The sequence below is a fragment of the Gymnoscopelus microlampas genome (genome assembly GCF_963454915.1).
Source record: "Gymnoscopelus microlampas genome assembly, chromosome: 8".
NCBI lineage: Eukaryota > Metazoa > Chordata > Actinopteri > Myctophiformes > Myctophidae > Gymnoscopelus > Gymnoscopelus microlampas.
The window spans coordinates 31,576,563-31,584,066 of NC_139945.1; positions in this window are offsets into that span (position 1 = coordinate 31,576,563).

Sequence of the window (7,504 nt, forward strand, 5' to 3'; positions counted from 1 at the left end):
AGGGGAATAGGAAATAAATTATCCAAAGACACAAACTAGATAAGATGTCATTTCTAAAGTATTTGTGTTTTAAAAAATGGCCGCCACCATTCACAGCAATACAGCATAGCCCATATCTTTGCTTCTGTTAGGGCTATGATGATAATATTGGTGTCAAAGTGTACATTTCTGGAGCCAAGGAATACAATTACATAGGTTCCAAGACTAAAAAACCCAATAGTTTTCTCATTACCCTCACAATGGGGGTAAAATATGCACATTTCATCAACAAAATAAGTGACATTAAAATTTTCCCCCTATAAAAAAAACTTTAAGAAGTACAACCTCTTATGCACATGCCATATGCTCTATGTGTGTCTGTCCAATCTAGGAACCCAGTCAAAAAAAGGAAAAAACAGCACCCTCTGCTATTTTTTTCCTTAAGATTTGACTCTGGGGGGGACCTCCCAATAGAATGTGGATAACAGGATGGTGGCCATTAGGTCCGCCCTCAGCCCTCCACTTCCGGTCTACGTGTCTTTGTTTACATTCCTAACATTCCTAACTATACACGTTGTATCAGGAGCTCCCGACAGATTCAGCTGCAGAGCTCTGAATCTGTCTTGAGAGATTAGTGTCTGTCTGACTGTAAGTGTATATGTCTGACTGCTATCACCTGAGAGTTACACCTGTTGCTGCCACAAAACATAAATTCTGCACAAGGGATTGCGACAATTTGATTAAATCAGAGGTGACAGAAAATCTGAGACACTTTGAGGTTCAATTTGAGGTTTGTATTACTTTCTCATTGAATACAGAATGTTTTTTAGGTTAACTGTGCCATTATTGATCAAAAAGTGGACAGAGCAAGAAGAAGACATGAAGAGTCTGTGAGCCCAGTAAAAACACAGTGCATGAATGGTGGTGGCAAGTTCACTGCACAGGCTATACTCTCATGCTCATCATCATCCTCATGTGAATAAACCACACCGTGTTTCTTCTGTGGTGAAGTTGGCAACAGAAAGGAACTAAGGACGGCTTCCACCCTGGGATTGGATCGAAAAGTGAAATAATGTGCTCAGGTGCTGGGAGACAAGTGCCTGTTAGCTAAACCAGCTGCTGGTGACATGGTAGCTATGGAGGCAGTGCATCATCGTGCATGCCTGACTAGGCTCTATAGAAAAGCAGAAACCGCCGTTGTGACACGACAGAAAATAAGGCAACACAGGTCATCAGAGCACATGTCCTCAATGAATTGTTTGAGTCAATCAATTATTATTAAATGTAACACCACGCGCCTTCGAGAGGATATTGACATCAGATCTGTGCGACTAGATCATGGCTGGTCCCTGTTATGTTGTTTGATGATGACCTGAAAGCTGTTGTTGGCATGAAAAGCAACACATTTACTGATGTCTCCATCATCTTCAGAGCAGCTAAAATCCTCCGGGAAGAATATCTTCCGATGAAACAATAATTTACAGGTTCCTTCACAGCCCCCTGATTCAATCCCTCCCCTGCTGCAATTGTTCCTAAAGATGCTTCTGGATGGATAAGGTATTGACCAGCCAGCCCCTGAACCAGAGAAGTGCCAGGTTGCTACATCAATTGGGCAGCAAATCATTTACAACTCTGTGAAATGCAGATCCAAGAAATGTCCGTAGTGTTAGTTGTCACATAAGAGAAAGGGAACCACAGCTTCACTGTATCTGGCAATGAATCTGCACCTGCATACTGGCAGTAAACACCAGGTGGATACCATGCATAAGCGAGGTATGGTGTATCATGTGATCGCTTGAAAACATTGAGTACAGTGATCAATCAGTGGGAGCAGATTGGTGTGGTGGTCCCACCTCAGGCAGTTAAGGGTGTCTTCACTAATGGTGGTTTTGACAACATTGACCTCAACCCATCGTCAACAACAGCAAAATCAGCCCTCCACGGGACATGCATAAGCATTCAGCAGCACTTCCCGTCAGATGACCAACAAACAGCCAATCTCACTAACACATCCTAGTTCCAGCTAAGATGGGGAAGAAGCATGTACAATCCTTTCCAGCTGTCTACACAACAATGGATCTGGATGTTTCACTCCAAACTGATGTTCCTGCCCTTAATACAAACAGTCATCCTCAGCCAGCCTCTTGTCCTCTCAACAACATACTTGAAGAAGGCTCCCAGTGGTTGGAGAGAGTCACCGACACCTTGTGGGGAAAGACAACCTTGAGGATGAAGAATGGATCTCATGGGGTGCATATTATGCAAGCATTGCAGAGCCTTGTTCAGCCCCCCCATCCAGATCATACATACTGCCACTGTTCACAGAGTCTCCTACCAGTCCCACTATGGCTTGGCTTGGCATGCAATGAATGTCCTCCTTCAAGCAATCAACTACCTAAATCCAGGTCAGACACCAGTCATGTTAGCTGATCAACCCCTATTCACACTTGCCAAAAAAGATGCTCTGGAGTGTGTCTGGAGACTGGCTGGATGAAAGGCAGTGGATGGACTACAGCTCTCACCAATAGTGGTAATTCAACTAGTGGCAAAGCTCAGTCTTTCATTGGTGTTGACCACATCTGCAGAACCTGGTACATGCATCAGGTGTCTGTAGCTGCTCTGTACTTGTGATGAAGGCTTATGAGCGATATTTGGAAAAGGCTGTAAATGATGAGTCGAGCCCCCTCTTCCTTTTGCCCTTTGATGAATGGCTTCAATTTCAATTATTTCAAGGGACTTGCCAGAACTGGTTATTTGCAAGTGCAAGACTCAAATTACCACAACAACCCCATTGTCATGGTAGTAAGAAAATTATTGGGGATTTGTTTTGCCTTGAAACCTAATTGGATTCCTTGACCCTAAAAATGTTTATCATTATAGCTTTTACAGAAGTAAATATGGGTTCTGCTGTATCACTTCAAATGGTGGCGGCCATTTTTAAAAACGCATATATTTCAGAAATGAAGAGTGATCTTATTTGTCTCTTTGGATCATTTCTTTCTTAGTGCTCTAAGGTACTTCTATACCAAAGGGAAAAGTAAATCAAAGTTTTAGAGGAGGGGGGGGCGTAAGTTACCCTGTTAAAACGTATTCTTCAAATGAAATTTACATATTTTACCCCCTGCTGTCATGGCAATTAGTAAAGCATTGGGTATTTTATATTGAAACCTATTTAATTGAATTCCTCAACCCCAAAAATGTACAATTTGACACCAATATTATTACTATAGGTCTAACAGAAGCAAAGATATGGGGTCTGGTATAATAGTGGTTAATTGTCGGCAGCCTTTTTTTTTAAAAACGCCTATATAAAGAAAATGAAGGGTGATCAAACTTGTCTCTTTGGATATTTTTTTTCCTATGGCCCTAAGGTACTTCCATGACAAAGGGAAAAGTAAATACAAGTTTTAGAAGGGGAGGGGTTAAGTTACCCTGTTAAAACGTGTTTTTTTAATGAAGTTTGCATATTTTACCCCCCGCTGTCATGGCAATTAATGAAGTATTCGTTTTTTTGCATTGAAACCTATTTAATTGAATTCCTTGACCCCAAAAATGTACACTTTGACACCAATATTATTATTATAGCTCTAACAGAAGCAAAGATATGGGGTCTGGTGTAATAGTGGTTAATTGTCGGCGGCCATTTTTTAAAACGCCTATAAAAAAAAAGAAGAAGGGTGATCTAACTTGTCTCTTTGGATATTGTTTTTCCTATGGCCCTAAGGTACTTCCATGACAAAGGGACAAGTAAATACAAGTTTTAGAGGGGGAGGGGTTAAGTTACCCTGTTAAAACGTATTTTTTTAATGAAATTTGCATATTTTACCCCCCACTGTCATGGCAATTAATGAAGTATTCGTTTTTTTGCATTGAAACCTATTTAATTGAATTCCTTGACCCCAAAAATGTACACTTTGACACCAATATTATTATTATAGCTCTAACAGAAGCAAAGATATGGGGTCTGGTGTAATAGTGGTTAATTGTCGGCGGCCATTTTTAAAAACGACTATTAAAAAAAAAAGAAGGGTGATCTAACTCGTCTCTTTGGATAATTATTTTCCTATGGCCCTAAGGTACTTCCATACCAAAGGGGACCTTTGCATCATGACTTGAAGTCAAATGTTGCTTAGCACCTCCACTAGGGGGGGGGGGGGGTATTTCTGGGACAGGCTTGGACTTTTTTACAGATTGATTGGTTGAATACTTTATTAACAGTTTGCAAAGACAAGCACAGGGAATTAAGTTCAATACAAGGTCTGTTAAGAGGATTTTAAACCCAAGAAAGCACTATGGCTTGTTTCCATTGGGGTCCTTTGAACTCATCGAAACATTTAAGACAAATCTAATACAGTAAACAGTAAACATTGCAAGTTGCTGTACTCTGTCCTCTACTCTGAGCCATCCCACCCAAGCAAAGTGAGCAGGGGTTAAATGAGTTGTAGATGTAAGGCCAAGCTGTAGTCTGACCATTTTAGTTTGGTATGTCTGAAGCCTTGTTTTTAAGGCCTTTGTGGCACTATGGTACAATGAGGTGCATTTATAAATGGTAAATGGTGCATTTATATAGCACTTTTATCCAAAGCGCTTTACATAGATTGTGTATTACATTCACCCATTCACACACACACACACACACACACACACACACACACACACACACACACACACACACACACACACACACACACACACACACACACACACACACACACACACACACAGCGATGGCGGAGGAAACCATGCAAGGCACCAACCTGCTCATCGGGAGTAATTAGGGGATCAGCGTCTTGCTCAAGGACACTTCGACACTAACTCTGGGGGAGCCCGGGATCGAACTGGGAACCTCGCCGCTCTACTACCCCTGACCCACTGCCCCCCTATATATTTATAGTCGAAGTGACATTGGATGAGTGCTCCTGCAAGAGTCCTGAGTGTATTCCTACTGACCATTGAGGAGATCCATCCTGTACACAAATCTTGTTCTTTGGTTGACTTTTTTGATCACTTTAGTTCCCATTTTTTCACTGGAAAGATTTGCTTCTAAAATACAGCCCTAGGTAATTTCCTCTCTTCTTGTGATAACATTGCATGTCACCCACTTGTGACTGTGAAGCCCTCTGCCTTGCAGAGGTTTATTTTGGACCCAAAGAGAATGGATTCAGTTTTACCCAGGTGTAATGATAGTTTGTTATCAGCGAGCCAGGTGCAGATTTTACCTGGTTCAGAGCTGAGGTTTTTTCAACCTGCAATTTGTCCTTGTCCGAGACCAGGAGAGCCGAGTCATCTGCGAACAAGAACAAATTGCAGTCACAAGCTGCATGATGTCATGTCGTTTACATATATTGGGAACTGTAACACCCTAGTATGCTTCCTTACGGAACGTCACAGCTCACTGGGAGGGGCGGGACAGGGTTCCGTTCACCTACACCACCTGTTCTCTCCCCCAGATAGGATTGCATCTAAATTAGTTCGCTGATGTACTATCAAAACCGATTGCTTTTAGCTTATCAATCAATATAGAGTGATTTACGGTGTCAAATGCCTTTTGGAGGTCCAGCATGACCATGCCACAGTATTTGCCCGCGTTGATGTGGTTGTTCAAATACAGTAGGGTTGTGTCATAGTGGTTCTCATCAGGTTCTTATAATACTCTATGGTGGACCGTGGTTATCAAACCTTTTCATGTCAAGGACCCCTAAATTGACAAGTATTAGCTGCGGACCTCGTCTGAAATGTTGTACCAGGGCCCCCATTATAGAACAGTTGTGTTAAATGTTTATTTTTATTATTCAAGCGAATAATAATAGTGAAAATAGCAGATCTACAAGCTCACAACGCGTCGCATTGTGAGCATGTATGGTGTCATATACTATACTATAGTAATTAAACAGATATCCCCTGGAAAATTATAAATTTCTCTCATATTTCTGTTTTAATGTGTTCCTTCAACCTGCAGGTGGTGCTAAAGGTCAAGGCTTTGACTTTTTACAGGAGCCAGTTCCAAATTGCAGCCACCTGTAAGTCTCTTTTAGAGCGGTTTTGAAGGAGAGTAAGGATTCACATGTTTTTATAATTGTTGGTAGGGCATTCCACATTGTTGTGGCATAGCAGTAGAACGAATTTGATCCCTTGTTAGAGCCAAATCTGTCTTGAACTGTTTTGTGGAGCTCCCTCTGGTGTTGTGATTGTGGACGTCATTGATATTTTTGAAGTAGTTTGACAGGTACATGGGAGGTACATTTGTGGTGGCAAGTTGCCATCCCACCCTCGCAAAGTGAGCAGGGGTTAAATGAGTTGTAGATGTAAGGCCAAGAAGTAGCCTGACCAGTTTATTCTGGGATGTCTGGAGCCTATAAGGCCTTTGTGGTGCTATGGTAGCTTACCATGAGGTGCATGTAGTCGAAGTGACATTGGATGAGTGCTCCTGCTAGAGTCCTCAAAGTATTACTGACCAGAGAGGAGATCCTGTACAAAAATATTGTTCTTTGGTTGACGTTTTTGATTACTTTTGTTGCCATTTAATTACTTTTGTTGCCATTTGTGAGTGTTTGTTCAGTAGGGGTGAAAACAATAAAGACGATGGAGCTTGCACAAAAAAACAAATTTCACCCACGTATTTACACCTGTAAACCTGTGATGTGACAAAGTTGATTCTGATTCTTGTTCTGGTTCACTGAGTTTAGGTAGCAATTAACATATTGTTCATAGCAGAGATAATTAGCTTGTTCATTTAATTCTGTGATGTTCATCAATGTCTTGCAGCAGTCTGGGACTCATATTTATTACCAATAATATCAATGACAATATCTTAAAAAGGGGGGGGGGGCAAGATTGTGTCATGGGGGGGTGGACAGTATGATTAGAATCCTCTATACCACAGAGTTGCATATTAAAGGAACTCAGCCAAGCAGCTACAGATAATGTGGCAGTTATCTGTAAATAGCAGGTGGGCTGGGCTCACAGATCAACAAATTGTCAACCGCCAACACTATTAATCTACTGTCACCAGTTGATGGTTGACAATTTGTTGCAGTATGGGTATGGCCAGAGCCTTCTGGGTATGTTATAGGCCTACAGCGCACACACATCATCCTATAAACATATTATGATCACTGAATAAAAACGATACTCCGCTTAAGCCAAAAACAATTAAACTATCTGACAGTTGTAAACAGCAAAACAAACAATGCAACTAATAATGTAAAATTTCATGTAAGTGTCACAGCTTGCTTAAGTGTTACCCAGTGGTGGAAAAAGTACTCAATTTTTGTACTTACGGCAATACAGCAGTGTAGAAGCACTCTGTTACAAGTAGAAACTTACTTTAACTACAAAAGTATTGGCATCAAAATATATTCTGTGTGGAGTTGTTTGCATGTTCTCCCCGTGTCTCCTAGGGTATAGGTACCCTCGCCAAAAGGTCAGGTGAAAAGAAGTTGCTTGCTAGCTCTCATGCATTGAAGGAGGCATGAGCTCGGCTCTATAGGCTCTCCTTAGGCTGGCAGAGGGAGTGTAGCGTTTT